Source organism: Sus scrofa, chromosome 8 (assembly GCF_054392235.1).
Source record: "Sus scrofa isolate SSC_HxYL_T2T_F1_AM1 chromosome 8, Sscrofa_HxYL_maternal_Yorkshire_Landrace_v2.0, whole genome shotgun sequence".
Taxonomy (NCBI): Eukaryota; Metazoa; Chordata; class Mammalia; order Artiodactyla; family Suidae; genus Sus; species Sus scrofa.
This window is the reverse complement of record NC_139390.1, coordinates 98,092,066-98,118,316: the sequence shown is the minus strand read 5'-3', so window position 1 is coordinate 98,118,316 and position 26,251 is coordinate 98,092,066. Positions and strand designations below refer to the sequence as shown.

The following is a 26,251-nucleotide window of genomic DNA, read 5'->3' as shown; positions in this document are numbered from 1 at the left end:
AAAACTGTAACTGCAGCTTATTAACTATTGACCACTTTGTGTTATCTAACATTATATAAATATCTCTAAAGATACCTAAATATTACTGATTTCAGCATTTACTGATTTCTACTTAGTCTCTGTTTCTGATTTAAAACTGGTTGTATATTATAATGTGTGACTATTAATGTGCCCACTGATGAGCAGGGAATAACAAAGTAACTAAAATTTTGGTAGATAATATATGGATTTTTTTGAATTAGTAACCAAGTAGTTTGGATAAGGGAGCAATACCCCATATTACATGGTGAATTCAGGGAATGAGTCTTTTTATAGGAAGGCGTGGTGTCCCTAGACGAAGGACAAGTAGTAAATAGTCTCTAAGCACTAACTGATTATTATCCAAAATGATGGAAAGGTTTTATGTAAAGTATTATATTTTTAAATATATCTTTGAGTTATTAGAACTAGGAAAAAAAGTAGGCTATTGTTAATAACAATAGGATGTTCCATAATTTATACCTATTAATGTCATGAAGTTTTGTAGAACATTCACATAGACCTCTCCAAATATTAAGTTAAATATATATTCATATGGAATTTAAGGAACTCATTACTGTTGGAAAAACAGACGTGAGCTATTTGCAGGATAGTGCTTGAAACAAAGTAAGTGGAAGATTTTTTCAGAGATAGCAAATAGGGTAAAAAAGAGGAAGAAATAGGGGCAAATTGACAAATTATTAAAGAGAAAAACATTAGGAAACAGAACCAACAAAAAGTTGGAGATATATAGAGGTAGAAGAGAAACCCTATTAAAAAAATAGTGAATTTTAACTGCAGCTTATTAACTATTGACCGCTTTCTGTTATCTAACATTATAGAAATATCTCTACAGTAATATAAATATTACTGATTACAGCATTTACTGATCTCTATTTGGACTTTATTTTATGTATCAACTTGGTTAGACTAGCGAGATTGACTGATCCATCAAATCCAGACTACACTTTGCTCTATGGTATTTTTTAGATGTGATTAATATTTATAATCATTAGACTTTAAATAAAGCAAATTACCTTCCTTGATATGGGTGGGCTTCATTCAATCAGCCAAAGTCTTAAGAGTAAAGAATGAGTTTTCTTAAAATTTGGAAGAAGGTATTCTTCGTCAATGCTACAGCACGGAAACCTGAGTTTCCAGCCAGGCTGACGTGCCCTATGGCTGTCAGACTCAATGTTGCAACATCAGTTCTTGCCTGAATTTCTAGCTTGCCAGCCCACACTACTACATATTTGAAACTTGTCTACCTCTAAAGTCATGTAAACCACTTACTTAAAGTAAATCTCTCACTTAAGATAAAGATCTTTATTTATATTTCTCTTGAGAACCCTGACTAATACAGTGGTTAAATATGTAGCTTCAAGGGGAAAATAATGGCCAGTGCATGGAATGCTCCAGATGACCAAAAAGCATATATATATATATATATATATATATATATATATATATACACACACACATATATATATTTTTTCAAATTGAGGCCAATAATGACATTTAAAGAGTGTTTTTGCAGGACTGTGGCTAATAGAAACTATGTTTAAGTCTGCTGAGAATTAGTGAGATGTGAGAAAGGGAATTCAAAATATGCCCTACAAAAAAAAGTCCAGAACCAGATGGCTCCACAGATGAATTCTACCAAACATACAAAGAGGAACTCATACCCATCCTCCTTAAACTTTTTCAAAAGTTTGAAGAAGAAGGAACACTCCCAGATACATTCTAGGATGCCACAATCACCCTAATTCCAAAACCAGACAAAGATACCACCAAAAAAGAAAACCATAGATCAATATCTTTGGTGAATATAGATGCAAAAATTCTCAACAAAATTTTAGCCAACCGAATCCAACAACGTATACAAAAGATCATACATCATGACCTGGTGGAATTCATCCCAGATTCACAAGGATGGTGCAACATATACAAATCTATCAATGTCATACACCACATTAACAAAAGCAAAGTCAAAAACCACACGATCATCCCAATAGATGCAGAGAAAGCATTTGACAAAGTCCAACATCCATTCATGATCAAAATTCTTAACAAAGTGGGTATAGAGGGAACATGCCATAACATAATCAAAGCCATTTATGCCAAACCCACAGCAAATATAATACTCAATGGAGAAAAGCTGAAAGCCTTCCCACTAAAATCTGGAATAAGACAAGGATGCCCACTCTCACCACTCTTATTCAACATAGTACTGGAAGTCCTAGCCACAGCAATCAGACAAACAAAAGAAATAAAAGGCACCCAAATAGGAAGAGAAGAGGTAAAACTGTCACCATATGCAGATGACATGATACCATATATAGAAAACCCTAAGGACCCAACCCCAAAATGACTTGAACTGATCAACAAATTCAGCAAAGTAGTAGGATATAAGATTAACATTCAGAAATCAGTTGCATTTCTGTATACTAACAATGAAATATTAGAATAGAAATACAGAAATACAATAACTTTTAAAATTGCACCTCAAAAAATCAAATACCTGGGAATACACCTGACCAAAGAGGTAAAGGATTTATATGCTGAGAACTATAAAACATTAATCAAGGAAATTAAAGAAGATGTAAAGAAATGGAAAGATATTCCATGCTCCTGGGCCAGAAAAATTAATATTATAAAAATGGCCATATTACCCAAAGCAATCTACAGATTCAATGCAATCCCTATCAAATCCCCATGACATTTTTCGCAGAACTAGAACAAACAATCCAAAAATTTGTATGGAACCATAAAATACCCAGAATTGCCAAAGCAGTTCTGAGGGACAAAAACCAAGCAGGAGGCATAACTCTCCCAGGCTTCAGGCAGAATTACCAAGCCACAGTCATCCAGATAGTGTGGTACTGGTACCAAAACAGACATATAGACCAATGGAACAGAACAGAGAACCCAGAAATAAACCCAGACACCTATGGTCAATTAATCTTTGACAAAGTGGGCAAGAACATAAAATGGGAAAAAGAAAGTCTTTTCAGCAAGTATTGCTGGGAAACCTGGACAGCTGCATGCAAACCAACTAGAACACACCCTCACACCATGCACCAAAATAATCTCAAATTGGCTGAAAGACTTAAATGTAAGACAAGACACCTTCAAACTCCTGGAAGAGAACATAGGCAAAACAATCTCTGACGTCAACCTTACAAATGCTTTCTCAGGTCAGTCTCCCAAAGCAATAGAAATAAGAGCAAAAATAAACCAATGGGACCTAATCAAACTGACAAGCTTTTGCACAGCAAGGGAAACCAAAAAGAAAACAAAAAGACAACTTACAGAATGGGAGAAATTAATTTCAAATGATGCAACTGACAAGGGCTTAGTCTCTAAAATATGCAAGCAGCTTATACAACTCAACAGCAAAAATACCAACAACCCAATGGAAAAATGGGCAAAAAACCCTGAAAGGAAGGTATACAGATGACCAACAAGCACTTGAAACAATGCTCAACATCCCTGATTATTAGAGAAATGCAAATCAAAACTACCAGGAGATGCCACCTCACACCAGTCAGAATGGCCATCATTAATAAGTTCACAAATAGCAAATGCTGGAGGGAGTATGGAGAAAAGGGAACCCTCTGGCACTGTCGGTGGGAATGTAAGCTGGCACATCCACTATGGAGAACAGTATGGAAGTACATTAGAAAATTATACTTAGAACAACCATATGATCCAGCAGTCCCACTCTTGGGCATATATCTGGACAAAACTTCCTTTAAAAAGACACATGCACCTGCATGTTCATTGCAGCACTATTTACGATAGCCAAGACATGGAAACAACTTAAATGTCCATCGACAGATGATTGAATTAGGAACAAGTGATGTATATAAACAATGGAAAACTACTCAGCCATAAAAAGAACAAAATAACGCCATTTGCAGCTTACCCCTCTAGAGACTCTCATCCTGAGTGAAGTAAATCAGAAAGAGAAAGATAAATACCATATGATATCACTAATATCTGGAATCTAATATATGGCATAATGAACCTTTCCACAGAAGAGAAAATCATGGACTTGGAGAAGAGTCTTATGGTTTCCAAGGGGGAGGGAAAGGAGTGGGTTGGATTGGAGCTTGGGGTTAATAGATGCAAACTATTGCTTTTGGAATGGATTAGCAATGAGATCCTGCTGTGTAGCACTGAGAACTATTTCTGGTCACTTATGATGGAACATGAAAATGGGAGAAAATAGAATGTATACATGTATGTGTAACTGGGTCACCATGATGTACAGTAGAAATAAAAATGTATAAAAAAGGAAAAAAATATAGAAATCTCTTGGGAGAAATTTAATAGTAGATTAAAAAGGTGTAAGATAATATCAAAGGGAAGAGTACTTATATTTGTTTTATTTTATTTTGAAAAAAACTTGGAAAACAGAAAGAGAAAACAATAAAGGAAAGGAGATCAATGATCTAAAATGAGAAAAAAAATGCAGAAAGACTCTAGAAAAAGAGAAAAAGGAATTGGATAATGAGGACAAAGTAGAATACAACAGTCTGTATCATTAAAACACATATAGAAATTATTAAAAGCTGAACTGAAGCATATTAAAAATTTTTAGAATTTATTTGAGCAAAAATTGATTTCAGTTGGGAAGCACCCAATCTAGCAGATAGGGAGGATCTCCCAGGAGATCTATAGAATGAAAAAATTGGTAGAAGAGTGTGGAAACAAGGAAGTTTTATTGGCAAAAATGCAGGTTGGTTGTTAAAAGATTATTTTCCTTTAGGGCATGACAGCGTTCTATCAGGCAGAAAATACCTGATCAACTAGTTTAAGAGTCCATTTCTGGGAGAGCCCAAACTATAATTAAGTTAAATTTTTGTTTATTGATAGGGCTTAGAATAAGTGACTTCAAGACTGTCATTTTTTTTTCAATAAACACGTACAATGTTTCATTACATATTAATGGTTTAATAAAGAGTTTGCCTGTTTTTCTGTTTGAGTGGAAAAGGACTGGAAACACAGATGTATAAATATTCAGAATACTTAATTTACTCTGATTTATTTTACTTTTCTTAATTGTACTTAATATTTTCTAATGTGTCTATAATGTGAAAAAAATACTGATAAATAATAAAATATTGCTTGGAAACAAGTAAGAAAAAATTTAGGAGAATATAATGGCATTAAAATGTAGCCAGTCTTTAATACAGTTAATTAAAATTTATAAAGAATAAAAATAAAGAAGCATAAGAAGAGTGAATATGAAAATGAGTGTGCATGAAGATGCATTTGTAGAAATGTAGGAAGTTCTACTTTGGTGGTTTTCATTTTCTCCATGTAATATGGAGTAGGTAAATATTTAAAGATTGTAGAGAAATTTTGGAGCATTAATGACTAATTCAAAATTCTCTTATTGTTAGTGACTACAGAAAGATCAGGTTGACAGAAAATGAGATGAGAGTTACTATTTAGTTGGCTTTCTGGAACATTGGAGAACTATCACCTGGTGATGAATGGTGAGGAAATATAGAATGAAAGTTTCAGATTCTAAGGAAGAGTTTTTATATAGGAAGTCGTTATGAATGGAGATATTTGACATGATCTATTCAGTAGGGGAAGATTTAGATAAACAGAGACAAGTTCCTCCAACAGGAATATTGTAAGACCACAAATGACATGACCTAAAGTAAGGAAGTTATAAATAATGTTCAGTGGATCATGAAACAATCAATTTGGCTGAAGTAGCAGCGCAAAGTGAGTGAGACTATTTTGGTAATCAGTATTAACTGCCTGTATTTTTCACTTAATTTTTTTTTTTTTTGTTTTGAAGTTTCTATACGGCATTGAATATTGCTCAGAAAAAAACATATTTCAAACTGGAATAAAAATTAAACATGTGCACAAAATATGATATCCACAAGTTAATTGCAAAGGCTCTTTTGGTCATGCACTAAACAGTATTTAACTGTGTATAATCTTCCTAATTTTATAATTTAATGACAATTCTTATTTCATTAATACTACTGTTAAAATTCAGCAAAAGAATAAAACATTGGACTGTTAAGCAAGAAGGAATAAAGGAATGTCTTTTCATCTAATACTACTAACACTATTTTATAGAATAAAATTCTTGGCCTAACTTATTAGCATGATTAAATCATTATGTATGAATTATATAATTGGATCTTGCTTTACTTAATGTGAAATGGAAAGAATAGTGAAAAGAGAAAGCCATGCTTCTATAAAATTTCATTTTCTCAGAATTGTTAAATGATTTTATCTCTTTGTGCTACTAGTTAATGTGGATTACTTCTCTCTTGGTGATTTTCCAATTTAATGTGTTGCTGAAATACATAAAACATAGGAAATACTGGCAATAATTTTTCTCTTCTTTTTGGAACTGGATTTGTTCAATTTTTAGTGCAAAAACTTTTCTGATCTTTGTCATTGCAATATCCACAGAAACATTAGTAGTGTCAAAACAATTTTTTCTTTATAATTTCTGTGTCTTTCTAAATATTATTTTTAGTTGTTTTTGAATTTTAACTTAAAGAAAGAAAATAGGTCTGGATAACCAATGCAAATATTGAAGTTAAAAAATGAGGCAATAAGTTTGACTTTTAGTGAGATGTACTTTTAAAATGCTCTATTCTGATTAGTAAAATGAAATACAAACTGCATATGTCTAAATGTTTTGTTTAAAAATGTAAAATAGGAGTTCCCGTCATGGCTCAGTGGTTAATGAATCCGACTAGGAACCATGAGGTTGCGGGTTCGATCCCTGGCCTTGCTCAGTGGGTTAAGGATCTGGCGTTGCTGTGAGCTGTAGTGTAGGTTGCAGACGCAGCTCAGATCCTGCGTTGCTGTCACTCTGGAATAGGCCGGAGACTACAGCTCCGATTAGACCCCTAACCTGGGAACCTCTATATGCCGCAGTAGTGGCCCTAGAAAAGGCAAAAAGACAAAAAAAAAAAAAGTAAAATAGTAGAATTCAATATAATTTAGTCACGTTTTAAGAGTCACAAAGGTAACAGGATAAGAATAGGATGACAATAATCCTTCTTTTGTTTCTCTTATCTTTCATATACCTCAATAAATTTTTTTGTCTTTTTTGGAGGGGTAGGGACACTTGGTCTGCTTCATCCAGTAAAAGTTTCTGGACTGGGAATCAAACCAGTAGCACAGCAGAAACCCAGGCCTCTGTATTGACAACACTGTATCCTTAACCCATTGCACCATAAGAGAACTCCTACTTAATCCTACAAAATGTTTTTCTCTCTTTCTCTCTCTCTTTCTCACATGCACACATGCTTGCTTTTAAATTAAGTATATATTTGAAATATTGACATATATAATGTTTATTTTTCATGTCAATCTTTATTTTTATAGCTGAGTTTAACTGATATCTGAAGGTATTGTAACATACCTTTAAATGATCCCCCTTTTGTCTATGGGACTTTATAATCCCTAATATATTCTTGGAATTCCTTGACACTCAGTTTATATTAAACAGGATTCATTTCTATAGGTTAAAAGACTATCGGTAAACAATAGTTAAATACCAATAGAATTTACCAACTTGAATTACCAAAGTATGTTGGATTTTATTTATATGTGTTCAATTTTGGCATGGCAAAAATATGATTTCTAGATTTATCTATAAATGAGGTACAAGGCTAAACTATAGACAGAAGCAGGGTGGAGGACCAATTGTGCAAGACACATGCATAATATTAAAAGTTCTAGAGAGGGACTAAAAGATGGCTTCAGGAGAAAGTAGAATGTGAGAAGTCTATTTCCTTCCTTCCACCCTTCCTTCCTTCCTTCCTTCCTTCCTTGATTGCACTTGTGGCATATGGAAGTTCCCCAGCCAGTAATAAAATCTGAGCTTCAGGGAGTTCCTGTAGTGGCTCACTGGTAGCAAACCCAACTAGTATCCATGAAGACACAGGTTCAGATCTCTGGACTTTCTCAGTGGGTTAAGAATCCAGCATTGCCTTGAGCTGTGGTGTTGGTTGCAGACATGGCTCAAATCCTGCATTACTGTGGCTGTGGCATAGGACCCAGCTGCAACTCTGATTTGACTCCTAGCCTGGGAACTTCCATATGCCATGAGTATGGCCCTAAAGAGACAAAAAAAAATTTTAAAAAATTCTGACATGCCATTTTGACCTATGCCACAGGCGTGGCAACACCAGACCTTAACCCACTGTGTGGTCTGAGGATCAAACTCACAACTCTGCAGGGACCCAAGCCACTATGGTCAGATCTTAACCCTCTGCACCACAGAGAGAAGTCCAAGAAGTTTATTTTCTATTTCATTTGTTTTATTTGTTTGTTGATAGCAAAGAAGTTATATTGCTGAATACATCTATTATATTATAAATATATTATGTATATTATAAATCCAAAAAGAGATTTATTCTAAAGATGGGAAGCAAGCCTCTAAAATGAAGACATTTAATCAGAAATATAAAGGTCCTAATGGAAGATGAAGTGAGATTATGTTACCAGTAAGTCCAGGAAAAGGGTGGGGGGGAATACAGAAAAGGAAATTTTGCTGATTCTGATAAGAATCACTCATTCAAGTTTCCATTAGTCCTTTAAATTGACTAAGATCATTATATAATGGTGTGTCCCAAGGGCTATCAATATGTGTGTTTGGCATCTGATCTCTACCTATATTATAAGAAAAGCTAAACCCATGTAATGTAAAGATAAATTGTCTTTTCATCTTTTTCTAGGGCCACACTCGTGGCATATGGAGGTTCCCAGGCTAGGGGTTGAATTGGAGCTGTAGCTGCCGGCCTATGCCAGTGCCACAGCATCGCGTGGGATCTGAGTAACGCTGGATCCTTAAACCATTTGCGAGGCCAGGGATCGAACCTGCAACCTCATGGTTCCTAGTCGGATTTGTTAACCACTGCGCCACGACAGGAACTCCAATAAAAATAATTTTTAATTAGGGTATCTCTGGATGAAAATGAGTCTGCACTATCAATGATTCAGCTCAAAGATCATAATGTCTATGGAGACTTTAAGATTTCTCCTAACCAGAATCATTCATAGCTCCCATTAGACAGTCATGTTATCATGGTTTGAATATGCAAATATGGATTTATTATTTGATTAAGATATCTATATGTGTTGGGTAGCAATCTCAGAACCTTCCTGGGTGAAATCTGCCCCTGTACCTGGAGAGTACGAAGAGACCCAATAAAAAGGCAGAGAGCACTGCTAGTTGATAGAAAGTAAGTTGAGTAAGCTTGGGAACTTGCTAAGCACAAGACCAGTAGATCTCTGAAGTCACCTGCCAGAATCTTAAAAGTTTATATAGAGCTTTAATTGGATTCAGTCATGTACACAGTCCAGATGGTCTCAGCATCTTACTCTCTCAAGGCTGTATCCTTGGAACAGCTCCCAGTGTGGGAACAGTAGACAAAGCATACATTCCCAGTATAGGGGAGAGAGTGATTGATTCCTCTCACTAGCTGGGTACATCTCCAGGGTCAACCAGTGGTTATATCCTCTTGATTATCTCCTCCCACAACATGTAAGAAGAAATTGTATTTTACTAATCCTTAATTCTCATAGGGCCATCCCTGAGCCTACATTGCATGCTTAACATGTTATTATAGGAAAATTATTTATAATGAATTCATATAAAGAATGAATAATGATTTTCCATTATTTTGTAATAAATAACTTTAATTTTTAAGTAATGAGATATTCATACAAAAATATTAGATTTTAAATTCTTGGAAATTTAGTGGTTGAGAATTAGAGTGCATTCAGTAACAACATTTCACCAACATATAGCCAAAAGAGATCTGATTTTATTTATATTTTTGAAGATAGTTTCAAAAGCGGTGGATGAGGGAGTTTCCATCATGGCACAGTGAAAACAAATCTGACCAGAAACCATGAGGTTGCAGGTTTGATCCCTGGCCTTGCTCAGTGGGTTAAGGATCCAGCGTTGCCATGGGCTGTGGTGTAGTTCACAGATGTTGCTCTGATCTGGCATTGCTGTGGCTCTGGCATAGGGTGGCAGTTGTAGCTTTGATTAGACCCCTAGCCTGGGAACATCCATAAGCTGCGGGTGTGGCCCTAAAAACCAAAAAAAAAAAAAAGTGGTGGATAAAATAAAACAGTTTATATTTGATATTGCTATCAAATAAACACACTCCATATTTCATATATGCACCTTTCCATTTGTCTCAATATTTAATCATGCTATAATAAATCAGTGTTTCACATTCTACCTACAAGGACGTTTCCTTCTTAAGTATTATTAACTGCTTTCACATAGTTAAATAAGGGAGGCCTTGACCCTAGTATTTCTTTTAAAGAGAGTGTTCTGTGCTATTGGAAAAAAGCAAATAAAAAACTATATATATATATAAAGAGAGAGAGAGAATAAGATTTTTAACCACTTAAATTTATAGCCCCCAAATTTGTCATTTTGGGAAATATTTTATAAAAGGAAAGCACAAGCAATGAGCTGACTTCAGACAGATTGGTGCTACCTCTGTCTTGTCCCAGGAAGAAATGCAAGAAAGACATGATTTGAGGGAAAAGAGAGAAAGAATTAATCTTTGCAGAAAGCTGTGAAGGAGTATCCTTTGACAACACATGTAGGCTATGATTCAATTCCGGGCCAAGTAATATTATTCAAAAATTATGTAATAATCAAATGTAAATACATAGTTTGGGTTTCTTTGATCAAATTACAATTGATAAAAAATGAAAAGATCCCTGGTAATTTACACCAATCAAATTAATTCAACATTAGTTTTAAAATTCTGTATTCTAATAACTGTAAGTTTTGTACAGTGGGTACAATTAAAACTACTCTAAAAAGTTATTCCAATTTTTTTATCTGTTTTTGAAAACTGGAAGAGATTTTCTTGTAATTTCTTATAAATTCTGTGCTTTCTAATATTTATGATGTGATAATACCAACATGTCACTTATCAGCAAGGCAGAACTAATAGAAATTCGTATTGTAAAGATATTTTGCCTCTGCTAATTGTGTATATCTCTTAAATAAGCTGTCTGATGCCATACCTTCTCCTCTGGAGTGTCATTCAAACATTGCTAATTGATACATAGTTTTGTCTTGAATTTCTAGGACAAGTCCATCTTTGTGCTGTAGTAACTATTACTTGTTTTCATTTTACTGTATGTTATATTTAGTGTACTTGGAGTATTAGTAGTTTTTTTTAATGTAGTAGGTTAAGTTACTTATAAATTTCAAATTGAAAGAGCAAAATTGGAAGTTTTGAAAAATAATTTGCCACTCACCTATAAAGTCAGAATAATAAGTTAACATAGAGTGAGCTTACAGATGTAATTTGTCAATTAAAGTCTCTTTTCTAAAATAAAAACATTTAAAGGAAAAGAAAAAGTTATCATCCCTGAAGTATCAGCATCAGTCCCTTCATTTTTCTACTCTAATTTTGTCTATGTTTCATATTACATATTTTGTCTATGTCTGTGTTTTAGACATTTTACACATAAGGAACCCAAGACACACACACAAATTTTCTGATAATCAGCTATAAAATGGTAGGAGCTGATATTTTAATCAGATAGCCTGTCTCCAAGGTCTTAGCTATTTGCTCCTATATACATAAATCCAAAGCTAGTGAAAGACAATTTAAAACCTGGAATGTGGATTTAGTCGTTTTGGTATTGAAACTTGTGCAACATTTTGGCTATCCCACCATTACCACTACCAACATGAAAATCCATTGAAATTGCTTGTGTCTTATGAGGCAGTGTCCCATTCGGTGGACTCTATTATTAGGCAATGTGTTTTTCAAAAATTTGTACATGGAGGAGTTATCTTGTGGCACAGTGAGTTAAGTATCCAGTATTATCACTGCAGCAGCCTGGGTTGCTGCTGTGGCATGAGTTCACTCCCTGGCCCAGGAACTTCTACACGCCACAGGCATGGCCAAAAAACATTTTATACATAGAAAGTGGCAAGATTGTTTGAAATAATGAAAAATTGCAAGTGACCTAAGTTTCCTTCTTTAGAGAAATGACATATCTAATTCATGCACTACTACTATAACAAATGTGAAGATTTTTTGGCCACACAGCAAACTGCCTACAAACCAAAAACAGTTAAAAAGATTGGGTTTACAATGGTTTGTAAACTACATTTTAACTGTATGTAAAATTGATAGCTATAGAAAAATGTATTTCAAAATATGGGTCAAATCACAGATAATTTAGTGCAGTATAAACACGAATGATTATTTTATACTTCATGTGATTCCTTTTCTAGCATATAATTTTACCTTTAATAGATCATTATTAAGTGTGAACTGAGAACCATTTTTTATGTAAAATACTTGTCAATTTTTTTTTTTGCCCTTTGACCTTTAATTTCATTTCTGGAAATTAACACTGATGTGTCCAAAGACTTCTCACATGTACATTCTCATTAAAATGACTTGTGGCAATCAAGCACTAGCAACAAACTAAGTATCCAAAATAGTTATAAATCCTGGGTCATCCATATGGCAGAAACTACCAGTCATGAACATTCAATAGGAAAATATTAATAACATGGGACTTTGACAAAAAATACTGCAATTGGTTTAAGGAGTGCTTATCTCTGTGAGCTGAATATATGGGTAACTTTTAAAGATCTTCATTTGTCATTTTTTAGTAATGAACATACATAGCATTATTTTCATGTTTGCAAGAAGCAAATGTATGTTTCCATCTTATGAGTCATTTTTGGGAATGTTCATGTAATTTTAAGTATTATATTTTTAGTGTTTCATTCTTTTTTCCCTGGAAAACTATACGATATGAAAAACCAAAAATACTTTTCATTTAATAGCAAGATATAAAGATCATGTCAAATTAAATCACTTCCTTTGTATTTCAAATTATTCTCATTTTGATTTAAATTCCACTGAAGAAAACAGCAGCTCAAATGTTCACACTTTGAGTAGGATTTATGTTTGGTATATGAGCCTTCATTTATTTAAATCATTTCCTAATGTTTCCTCTACTGAAAAAAATATGAGTAGTAATTATAGCTTTCTAGGGTCACCTTTCTAACAGAAGTTGACCTACATTTGTTCAACAAAAACATATTATTAGCTCTGCAACCTGTACCATGACAACTACGGGCAAACAAAACAATTTAATCTCAAGCACTTTGAATTCTTCTTCTATGGGTGCCTTAGTTGACTTTTTAATATATTTTTTAATTATAACCTTCTGAATTATAATGTGTCAAATTTTCAATGTACAATGTAGCAAACTAAAACTAATTAATTCATAATAATAGACTATCATTAATTTTTTGATCAAACAATAACAAAATAAAACACACCTTTTGCAAAATTTTAGTAGGTAGATGATATGGGAACTTTCTGTCTAGTTTGTTATAGTGAAATCTATTTCAAATCTATAAAGCAATAAAGACTAGAGAAAAAAGAATACCTTCTTACTACAGTATTTAAAAATAAATAAATGATATTTTAAAATAAAATGTCAGTATTTATGCAGCTAATAACATATCTTCATCTTGCCCCCACTTTGTACGCCAGTAACATCAATTTGTACTTCATTTAGAGGTTGGAGTGAGCAGCATAAATATGCAGAAAACATTAGATATACAGAATTATTTATTTTAATCCATATAGAGCCTTGCATTGACAGAGCTTCCTGGTATTTATGTTCACAGTTGTCTTTCTTATAAAGTATTTATATGAGACACACAGTATCTTAGATGCTAATAAAAACATGTATGTGTAAATATATGGTGTGAATGTGGTATGTTATTCATACAGTCTTACATCCAGATTTCACTTTCACATTCAAGGAAGAAAAGTATGGGACTCATCCAGATACAGAAAACATTAACATATAAGTGATTAAGAGAACAGAACTATGCTAATAAATGTCACTGTGTTTATTTTACATTTATATTTATGTATATACCTTCATTTTTAATCACTAAAGAAGAGAATGATAAAATATAAAATTATTTTAGGTATATATAAATGCTTCAAGTGAGGTATTTTTTACTTTTTTAGAAGACAATAAAACATCATTTTAAACCTAGCAAAGAAGAATTTTGCTTTAGGGGAGGAAAATACCTTATATCTTTAATTATTGGCAGTTAGCAGAGTTTCTGGTATTCCATTGAGCTAATAAATTTTTGTTGATTCACAATTAGCTGAAAAGTAAAAAAAAAAAAAATAAAGAAAATGTTTAATCTATTCCAATGAATAATTATCTTGACTCTTGTAGTAGAATAAATTCCTTGAAGCTAGAAAAAGTCATATTTGTTGTATATTCTGCAACTTGTAGACTAGGGCAAAATAAAACAAGCGATAAAAATAGATTTTAGGAAAAATTAAGCCAATAAATTATTTAGGAAAAAAATTAATTCAGGGTATAATTGAAACCAAAAAAAAGGTTATGGGAGATATATGGAATCTCTACCCCTGTAAAGTTTAAACACAGTCTATCCTAAGTAATACATTTGGTGGAAGAAACCAATTGCATTTTTTAATGAATTCCTCTATAGTAAATATTGAAAAAATGTAGTCAACACACACATGATCCAATCCACCATAATGGTTGTTTTTCACATAATAACTAGGTAAAATTCCTCCCTCTGATTTGGGGGAAAAAAAAAAAAGCTCTGAAAAAGTAAACTATTTTCTTCTTCTATAAGTGTGATATTTTCCAACAACTTCCAAGATCAAGAACTAGATACACATTGTCCAATCTTAAAAATTAACAGCATGTTAATCAGAAGGAAAGACTTGGTTGTTTGCACAGATGGGTACAGCTATAGGCCGAGCTGCCCGGGAGTGCCAGAGCTAAAAAGAAATAGCTCCTCTATTTCACAACAAAGTTGGCAGAATATGTAAGTAATTATCTAGTGAAAGTAAAATCACAGTTAGAAATTGATAATTTTTTCTTTATTTTGTTTATTGGTGTGTTCTTTGCCTAGATATCTTTAAAAATAGATTTCATAAATAATTAAATATGATGACTATTTAAGCATATAAACTTAAGAAGGAGAAAAATCTTATTCTATTTTTTTTGTCAACATGTTTTTTATATGTGTGTTTCTTGTTCTTTTTAGCCTTATTATATTCTCCTTCATTTTGGTTATGCAGTTTATTAGAAGCTATGGTAATTAATTTAAATATATCTGAAAATAAAGTCTCAGTACACATCTTCCTATGGATTTAAATATTCTTATTTTTAACAAATTGACAAAACGGATAGTGGTAAAAACCACATTAATAAGAAAAACAGAGCAAACTTCTTTATAGAAATGTGCTTTTATTTTGTACAAAATAATCTGAACAGTTTAGAAAGAAAATGTAAGGGAAAAAAAGGCATCTGTAGTCAAAAATTATCCAGTACCATAGCAAGTCACTCATACCCACTTTCTTCAAAGCATTGCTAAGAGATTATGAAATTTATCCTACCAATTTATCTCATATCATTCATGGATTTTCACTTTTTCTTATTTAACGTTACAAAATTCCCGAGGTTTTTTTGCTTTCTCTTATAATCAAATACAGACACTTAAAAAACAGCATAGATGCCCACAAATTTTATAAAAATAACAAAGCAACACATACTTACTCTTTCAATAAAATATTTTAAAATACAAATATGCCGATTATATTCTACTCTGGTGAAAAAGCAGATTGGTTAAATGTACCATGATAAAAATTGATGGGTGTTCTATGGCTCCGGAGAGGAAATTTGTTTGCAATTAAAATATTACAAATTAATTGATGTCACCAAAACACCACAGATGTCAAATGCTTTTGAGAATCTCCATGGTCAACTGCCTCCTTGGTATATAATTAAAAGAGTTTCAAGAGCTTGAATAAAGCTAACATTCGATGGTGAACAAAGCATAGGGGGCATAAACAATTTTAAAAATTTATTACATGATAATTTAATAGAAATTGAAACACTAACAGGAGAATCAGATGTTAGTTATCCTCACATGATTTTTAGTTATTTTTGTTTGTTTGTTTATTTGTAATTATGTATGAGATTCAAGTGGTACACCATGATTCTTTTAACCAGAGTCTGACTCTGATAGAAATGATCACTTTGTGGAACTAAATTGAAGAAAAGTGTTTATATCATTTGTCAGGTAGGAAGGGCTTCATGTCACCTCTCTGTTTTGGTGGAATGGTTTCTTATTTCACTTAGGGCACAAGTTATACACATAATCATGCAAACATGGATACCCACAAAGGTGGTATCGTAAGTTAATTTTAACAACAATCAAACTGAGAGACACCAATGCCATCAATTAATAAAAATAAACATGAGTGTAAGAGATGTCTGAAAAAAAATGATATATTATCTGTATCTACCTTTTCTCAGAGACCTACTTTCAACTACAATGGTCTCCCAGTATCTTGCTCCCTTCACTATATTACAACTAAACATAACATTTAGTGACTTGTGGGATAAAGAACAGTATTTGGAGGAAAAAAAAAAATCACGATTTACAAATGTCCATCTCTAACCAGACTGTGTAATGTAATGTGAACAAATATAGATATACAAAAATTGGAAGAAAAAATTAAGATTAAAAAGGAGTAAATAGAACTATTAAATAATTTCTTTCACTCTTTTTCACATAATTAAAACTTTCATGTTACTTTCCTTCTCTAAACCTGAATTCTAAATGAAAGTCCAATTCATTGCCTTCTATGAAGATTAGTGGGCACAATTCTTAAAGTAATTTGCACTTATAAGAAGGAGGTATAGTTATTTGGAACTAGAAATAAAATTATTTTTCAAAGTGTGTCATATTTAATACCAAAATCATTTATTAAAATTACATATTTTGAGTTACTGTCTAGGCTATTATAGTTTTTTATTTATAGTTATGTTTATATGGGCAATTCCTAGAATGAGCTATAGCAGAGTTAACCCTCCTGATATATTAAATATTTGAACTTGATTTAGGTTTCTTAAAAGAACTGTATCATTTGATCATTCATGTTATGAACCTAAATGTAAAGCAATTTAATTTTATCAAAGTTGAAATTTAAAAAATCATACCACATTCAAAATTTTGTAAAAACATTTGTATACATCGTGAAATCCCAGCATATGCCTGTTGAATAATCAGTTCTTGGTATATTTGATGATTTTTTTCCACCTTTTTGGTTTATTCAGATAATTCTTTTGATTAAATTTATCCTTACATTATTTACTTTGGTTTTATACGTATAACTTGGTGCAAGTAATTTACTCAATAAGAAACATAACAGACAGAGACAAAAATCATTTGAGGACCTAAGTGACATTGAAGATGATTTAAAAAGTGAAAGCCTGGTCTCAGATTCTGTAGATTAATTTTTTGCTTTTAAGTTGTGACTTCAATTGATCCTTAAGTTCTGTAAAGGTTTAAACTCCTTATTTGCTAGATTCTGTCTTTGACAAAAGGACTACTAACTCATGGCATTTTTATTTCAGAAGTTTCTATTAAGGAGAGAGGCAAAGTCCATGATTTTGACCTTCTGTTGTGGTTGTTGGCTTGTTTGTTGTACCTGCAAGGATTTAAGTCTTACTACTATTTTCCTCAAGTAGAAGTTCTCTCTGAGTCATCTGAGCTTTACTGTAAAGAGTAGAAGGTTAAAAAAATAATAATTATGTGGGGGGAGGAGGTAAAGTTTGAATTCAGTTTAAATCACAATCTATGTTTTTGAAAAATAACCCTTGGTATAGTTATTCTAAGTTTATGAATATATAATTTATAGATATAAAAATATATGTACACATATATATCACATATACATACATGAATTTTAAAATTAAGAAAAGAGTAATATAAAAGTGAATTATTTGAGTAACTGGGGAAGTTTGTATTTCTTGAACTTAGCATTTAGCTTGTATTAGCGTCAGAGGCAAAACAACACATCATATGGAATAAAAACATGTTAAGAAATCCAAACATATATAGAAAAATATTATCTGATAAAATTCACAATTTGAACTAATAAGAAGAGGATAGCCAATGAAATAAATAATAATGAGAAAACATATTAAGCACATGTAAAAAAGCACTCAGTTCCAGAAGAACTAAAGAGTTTGAGAGAAAAGGAAACAATATATATCTTGATTTTTTAAGTTTCCTTTTCTCTCAAACTCTTTCTCATGTCAACATAATATATATCTTGATTTTTTTAATTTACGATGACATGAGAAAGAGTTCTGCATAACTTATAATGGGCTAGAGGTTTGTAAATATTCTTAAATAATGCTGTAAAATTTAAAAGTAAATAGCGAACTGAAGCAGAATCTTTAAATGCACACCATAGTAACTGTTAATATTCTCCATTAAATGCTTTTAACAAACCATTCCATGAATATGAAAACTTGGCAAAATAAGAAATTGTTTCTAGACAACGGTATCAAGTAAGTTTCTGTATATATGTTAAATATTAATAAGCAAATGGAACCATAATCTCAGTAATACCAATTTTTAACTAAAAATATATTAATATAGAAAAAGTGAGAAATACTAATAGGTGTAATTGTATATATACTGTGAAAAGATATATAGTGCAAAAGTTTTTATAATTAAATATTCTTAAAATAGTTATCAATATTCTTAAAATAGTTATTTTACCCAATAAATCCACATCTATAAATTTATCCACCCAAATAATAAGATATTGGCATGAAGATAAAAGTAAAATATGTTTATCACCTCCTAATTTATAATAGAAACAAAACTGGAAACCAATGAAAAGTAAATCACAATTAGAAATTAAGCAGAAGTAGGATGTCTTTAGGCTATGACTACTTTTTTCACTACAATGTGGCATCTGTGTTTTGATGGCGAGGCAGTACTAACAAGACAGGAGAGAAGGGCCTAACTAATCCTTTTATTCTGCTATGTTAATAGCAAAGGAAAAGTATTCAAAAATAATCAAGGCACAGAAAAATTTTCATTGCATTATCATATGGGGAAAAACATATGTATAAATCTGGGCATAGAAAATCTGAAATCCAATTAAAATATGTGGAACTATAAATACCAGCATAAACACAGGACTGAATGTTTGCAGTTTTTTTTCAAACTGTACGATGTCTGGTACTAGTTCTCTAGTCCCATTTTTGTTACATGTGGGAGCTTTTACATCATGCTTGTTACATCATTCCAAGGGCAGAGTGACTTATACTAAGGGCAATATGAAGTTCAGAGGGAAACTAAGAGTCTGAGGGCATAGGTATACATGCTTTACAGGAAGCAAGATAGCTACTGTCAACTTATGGTCTTTCTCAAACAACAAAGAAAGAGCTAGGCTTGTATTCAGCCTAGTTTGCAGAAGCTGGATCAGATGGTACTTACTCTTGAGGTAGTTGACATTCTGTCCCATGGATTATTTTCTTTCTCTCTTTCTCTGTCTCTTTCTCCTTCTCCCTTCCTGCACTTCTCTCTCCTCTCCTCTAGGATTGAGCCAGTTCATCTTGCAATGATACTTTTATGGCTAAATCTCTTCTTCTTTTACACTTATACTAATGAATTGGAAGTGTTTTAAGTATTTCCAGCCTTTGTTTTCTGACTCTATAGGGATAATCAATGGGCTGCAATGAAAATATAATTGAAGCAAAATGTGGATAAATACTTTAGTAATTATATAGAAAAACAGATATGATATAGATATCCAATAGAATATGCATTATGTTTTTGTATAGATAATATAATATGTATTTATTATATTTTATACCATATAAATATACAAGGGTCAATATATAATAAATCCAGCTCAGTGTGGAAGGCTGTAGTTAAGTCACTATAATTCTGTACCCAATTCCAGTGTGTAGGTTTTTCCCTGAAACCAACCGGGTGTCGTACAATCAACTCAGTTCTGCCACTCTCTACCTGGCGATAGCAGTAGTTTCCATAGGTTAAGTCAGTCCCGCATGACTGCCACCTTCTTTTTTCTTAATGGAATATGAAACCCAAATTTCTTGAGATGTCATCTCAGTTGCCTTTCCTAGTAGATCATACTACTTGGCAATTATTCCCATAAATAGGTGGGTAGTAAGTGCTACTGACATACTTGTTGACTTATGTTCTCTAACGAGAACAAATCCAAAGAATATTATTATACTTATTCTAATATTCTAGTGGTTAAATTCACATGCTTAAAATGAGCATGACTTTCCGTACCTCTTAAACAATTTACTCCTTCTTTTTGGGAAACATTCAGATTAGCATCCTCCTGATTTTGTTTTAGTTAGACCTAAGTAAGACCAACATGAATAAAACCAGCTAATTCTGCTTAAATATCTATCTTTCCTGTGAAAATCGATGTGAAAGCTTATACATTTCCAGATAGTTTATGTGACATGTGTGCTTTAGTAAAAATTACCAGTTACCAGAATTTTTCTTTTTTTCTTTAATTTAAAGATACTATGTACACCACAAAATCTATGTTTTAAAAAACACAATATTGTAAGCCGTTTACACCAGTACCTTTTTAAATATATGACAGTTTTGTAATCCCAAAAATCAGGAATCATCTTTGGCACATCCTTTTTCCTTAACTCTCCCAAACTCTTGCCAAGCTCTGCCTAATCCACCTCATAAATATACATGCAATTTTAATTTTCCTGCTTTCAGAAAAGTACTAATCTATTTCCCCAGATGCTCTTCTGGTCCCTTCACACTCTGTTCCACACTGCTTCTAGAGTAATCATTGTAACATAAAAATTTAATGATATAATGATGTCTATCTTTTACTTGAAAACCTTTGATGGTGTCACAAAGTAAAAATCCGTGTTGCAGTGCTCACCTATCATAGTTCTTTGCTCTCCAGCAATTTTCTCTGAATATGTTGAACTTTTCTTGTTTTCTTCTACCCTCAGGTCTTCCAGTATGGTGGAATGAATGATTTCCTCTCTGATAAACAGTGCTCTACAATACACACACACACACAAACATGTACACACACACACACACACAAATTCTTAACTTTCAGATCTCTTTTCAAGATAAAGATTTTCTGATTCATAAACCTACAGCTGCAACTTTGAATCAGTTCAAATCCTGCTGCTTTTCCCTTTCATGATTCAATGTATTTTTTCCAATTCTAATCGTACTTTGTAATTATGTATTTGAATTCCCCCCAGCTTAGTATTTATCCCTTACAGGAAGATATTTAGCTAGATGAACAGTTGTGTTTATTATAGATATACAGGAATATTTAAGGTAGATGAAAATTTATAAATGAAAACAAAAGATCATTTTGCTGTTTATTATAATGTAGAACTATAATTATTTACTACTACTAGTAATTTTAAAATACTTATAGTAACACGTCACAAGATATATACAAAGAAACTAACATGAATTCTAGACTAAATGTTAGACATAAAATTTCTAAAAGAAATAGGAAACATTAAACAAAGATTACTTAGATATGACAGTAAAAATAAATAAAAATTTTAAAAATGAGGGAGTTCCTGTTGTGGCTCAGCGGGTTAAGAATGTAACTAGTATCCATGAGGATGCGGGTTCGGTCCCTGGCCCCACTCAGTGGGTTAAGAATCCGGCGTTGCTGTGAGCTGTGGTGTAGGTTGCAGATGTGGCTCGGATCTGGTGTTGCTGTGGTTGTGGCATAGGCCAGCAGCTACAGCTCTGATTCGCCCCTAGCCTGGGAATTTCCATATGTTGCAGGTGTGGCCATAAAAAGAAAAAAAAATATTTTACATGACAAATCAGACCTAATAAACATTTAAAATATCCATTCTCCAAAAGAAACTCTTAAGGAAATGAAAAATCACAATCTAAGAGAAAGTATTTGCAAACCAAAACTTTTAGAATGTCTAAAAAGTTTTAAAACCTTCAACAACACCCAGTGTGGGTGAGGATGTGAAGAAACTGGAACTCTCATACACTGCTGGTGGAAAGGTAAAATTATACATTCACTTTAGAAACCATGTTTTCTATTTTGTAAAAGGTTAGACACTCATTTATGGTCCAGGAATCCCACTCCTAGGTATTTAGCCATGTTATTTCAGAGCCTACCAGCATCAAACTCAAATTGATACACACCTAATTGATTTAAATGTATTCCAAATGGACATATTTTTAGCCATTTAGACTGGAACCACTTTCCATACCCTGCAGACTGTACCCAACATTTGCTAACAACCATAGACAAGACAAACTCTGTAGGTTTAAGACTTCAAACATCTGCTGCCTTATGGGATCTTGCACACAGACCATCTGCATCTTGCTGTTGCGACACATCAGCCTCCCATCTGGTTTCCCTTCCCTCCCAGAGGTCACTTGCCCTACTCCCCTTCTGGGTGGTGACCCTGTGGGCCTTTATGAAAGAAATCTTTCTGGGAGGGAATTCCTCTCTCTTTCAACCTTGTCCCTGTGTTGCCCAATATAGCTTAGGTGTTACTGCTTCTCAAGATTCTGTCTCTTGAGTGGTTAAGCCACAATTCTGGTTCTGGTAGGCTTTGGGCTATCTATCCTAGCCTGTTTTGTAGAAGCAAATAGCATGGGGGCCATTTCAGGCCAATTGTGGCCTGCTTATATAACAATAATAATCTACAGGAGTGAGTGACCAGTAATAAGAAAAGAGCAACATTGGTAAAAATTGATCAAATGTTCAATTCTTTTTATTGTTTTCTCCCCCTCTTTTAATTCTCCTTTCTTTTACAATAATTCAGATGTAGTTTATAGATGGAAATGTTATTTTCTGTGTGATTTGATATTCACTAGTACTAAATATTTTATCAAAAATGTCAAACATCTCAGAGTTCCCATCGTGGTGTAGCAGAAACGAATCTGATTAGGAACCGTGAGATTGTGGGTTTGATCCCTGGCCTCGCTCAGAGGGTCAAGGATCTGACGTTGCTGTGGCTGTGGTGTAGGCCGGTGGCTACAGCTCCGATTAGACCCCTAACCTGGGAACCTCCATATGCCGTGGGTTTGGCCCTAAAAAGACATAAAGACCAAAAAAAAAAAAAATCAGACATCTCTTGTGGTTAGGAGTAGCTATAAACTAATTTCCAACTAACGGAAAATGAGGGAAATTATATATACTCTTTTAGGCATCTTAAAATGCCACATAAACTAGCTAAAAGTCTATGTGAAATAAAATAGTGAAAAATAAAATACAGAAATAAAAGACTGATATTTTGGTGTTTTTTGTTATATCAGGTAAATTTACCTTTTCTAAAGCAAGGAGAATAAAAGAAAAGATTGCAATATTTTGGGCCAATTCTTATACAACTTTGATGTATTCCATTATAAATCCTGTAATAATTTATTGAGTATCTATGCATTGACTCTCCATAGGCTATGAACAGGGTCATAGGGTATTAATAATGACATATTTGTTTTCTAATAAATTTGGAATAGCTAGTAGTGTTACAAAATAGAAGAAATTTAAACAGACTAGTCCTGAGCATGGCTAGAAGACAGAATTAAATTACTCCAGATGTAACTCAGAATCTCATGGCACCTGCTCTTGTTAGACCTGGTTATAAGCCCCAAATTTATAGAAAGTTCCTTCTGTCTAACAGGTTCCTTGGAGGGTAAATGTTACAATCCCATTCATGGATAGACCTGCATAATATGTGGGTGCCATCCATAACTAGTTAGGTGCTCCCTTACAAACTCTCTTTCTAAAGATCAGAATATATGACATAAGTTTGGTTATTCATTTCTCATGAAAGAAGAGATGGTCTAAATTATGGATCTACATTGATTCATGGACAGTGGCTAATGGGTGACATAAATTGGAGAGCTTTACATTCAGTAACATTGGAAAATTGGTTCTAGAAGACCTAGAGAAGTATGTGGATGGTCCCCTTAGGAGTGTATGAATATGTCTGTGTGCCATATAACTGCCAATCAGATTTTGACATTGGAGGGGGCTTTGAATAATTGATTGTTGGAAAAAGCCTTCGTAGCAACAGACAAAACGCCATGGTCTTCTCTACACCATGATTTCACTATGATCATTGTTGTGAATACAGTTTTCCAACAGAGGTCAAGGCAGATCCCCTGATATAATATCAGTTCCTGAATATCTAGCCAGCGATGTGTTGACTAGCTTATTACATTGGATCTCTCCAATCACAGTGGGTCAGCAACTTTGTTCTCACAGTGAAAACAAAATATATCATGTCTAGATTGTCTTCAGTGTTAGTCAGTGTTGCAGTGGTTGGACCCCATTATTCTTTATGAACACCATGGTATCTCAACATCAACTCTGTGGTGCATACTGCTTGTTCCACACCTAACAGCCTTTACTGGAACAATATACATACTCCAGGAGCTAAGGCAGTTAGCCGCTAACTCACAGCTCTCTCATTATTTGGAGAACTGAACTCAGGATTCCATGATACATTAATATGGAGTATAATAGGCCACTCCCTTGCCTCAAGATGAAACCAACTCGGTGGTTCTATTTTCACTCTAAACTTTCTTGATGTGATCAAGCTGAAGCTTTATTTTAGTGGGAACATTATGTTTAGCTTGCGTGCTCCTTACCATGCCTGCCTTTTATCTCTTTCTTGAGTAATTTGCTTTATAAATAAATTTTACAAGTATCTTCATTTCAGTTTTAGCTTCTAGGCATTTAAACAGGACCTGATGTGTAGAAAAGGAATTATGAAAATTGGTCTATACACAAATAATTTACTATTTTTATCATGAACCCCACCATCCACAAGCAGCTGGTTTCATTAAATGATGGGACAGCCAGTTAAAATGAGAGTTACAGCACCTGCTTGGAACACATACCTACAAGTTATTTTCTACATTTTTCTGCAAGATTTGGCATATTCCTGAACCAGAGCCATCAATCCTTCCTGTAGCCTGAATTCATAAACATGAGGACAAAGGATATGAAATGAGAATCACCTTTTTTACTCTAACAACTAATAACACATTTGGAGAAATTTTACTTCTTGTCTGCTCCTTTATGCTAGGTGACTTTAGCATTCCTGAGGAAGCAGTCCTTCAGAAAGAAAAAAAGGTCATGGGTTTGGTCAATGAGAAGCAGAAATTTCCACCGGCCATTTTGACTTTCTTGTAAAACTAACAGGAAGAGAAAGGGGATTATTAATCTAATTGGTATGATTTACCTTTAAAATCTGGTTTGGTTCACCTCTCATACAATTTGAGAAAGAGGAAGGTGAAAATTTCTTTGGTATGATTGTACATTTCTGCTGGTTTTAAGGTAAGCATAGGGCTCTACAAATCTTCATGAAGAGAAAGTTACTTTAAAACTATGTTGATATTACATATGTCTCTCTCTTCTCTGCTTACTAGCAATACAATATGATCATGGATATGTCCAGTAGCTAAAAAAATTGTTGTCATGGGTCTTCCCATATGGTCTTTAAAATTGCATATAATTTTTGCTAAGTGGGATAGGAATTAATGGCTGCTTGGTTAGTAAAATTTGAGAACAATGGTTTTACTACTATATCTGCTACTAATGAAATGAATGTCATTTTATTTCTTTAAATGAAAAAAATAGGAAGATATTTATTCAAATATTTTCTGACTCCATTCCTTGGTCTATAAGCTTGAAATAATGTTTATCAATCAGTAAATTATATTGGCCTAATTCAATTTAATATGCTAGATTTGTTTTTCACTTTGATCATATTGAAATTTGGTTCTTTAGCTATATTTGAAGAAAATCTATGATACATTAGGTAAAACATTGACTCAGTGGATATAAAATTCCCACATAGAAAATTACACATGAGCTTATTAAACAATAATAATAATTTTTTTTGAAGAATAATACTTTGAGTAGAACTTTTAAATATTATTTTTTGATACAATAGGCTCACATAAAACCAGATCTTGCCCAAAACAGCTTGTATCATCTCACCATAATAAAACATTTTGGATGAAATAACTTCTGTAAATTTCTAATGTAACTGTCAATATGTTCTTATAGTTTGTTATTTGTAAATGGTGACACATTTGATTATTTTAAAACACTTTTACAAACACACACATATTAAAGGGAAATATAACAATTTTATTTAGTTCATATTCTTCTCATCTTACTGGCCTCTCATTTCTACAGAAATTAAAAGTAACTGAACTCTTCTGATCACTTTTCAAAGACTCAGTGTGTCCCTAACTAAGGCAGGATCCCAGGAATTGTTTGAAAAGAGGAATTGATGTTGGAGAAATTTCAGAGGTGTA

General features: G+C 33.0%; 1 long non-coding RNA gene across 2 annotated transcripts in view; it reads left to right on the top strand.

The window, feature by feature from the left end:
• LOC146400954 (uncharacterized) overlaps window positions 1-26,251 on the top strand; it is a 539,998-nt gene that overhangs the window by 283,602 nt on the left and 230,145 nt on the right. The gene's annotated exons all lie outside the window — the stretch shown is intronic.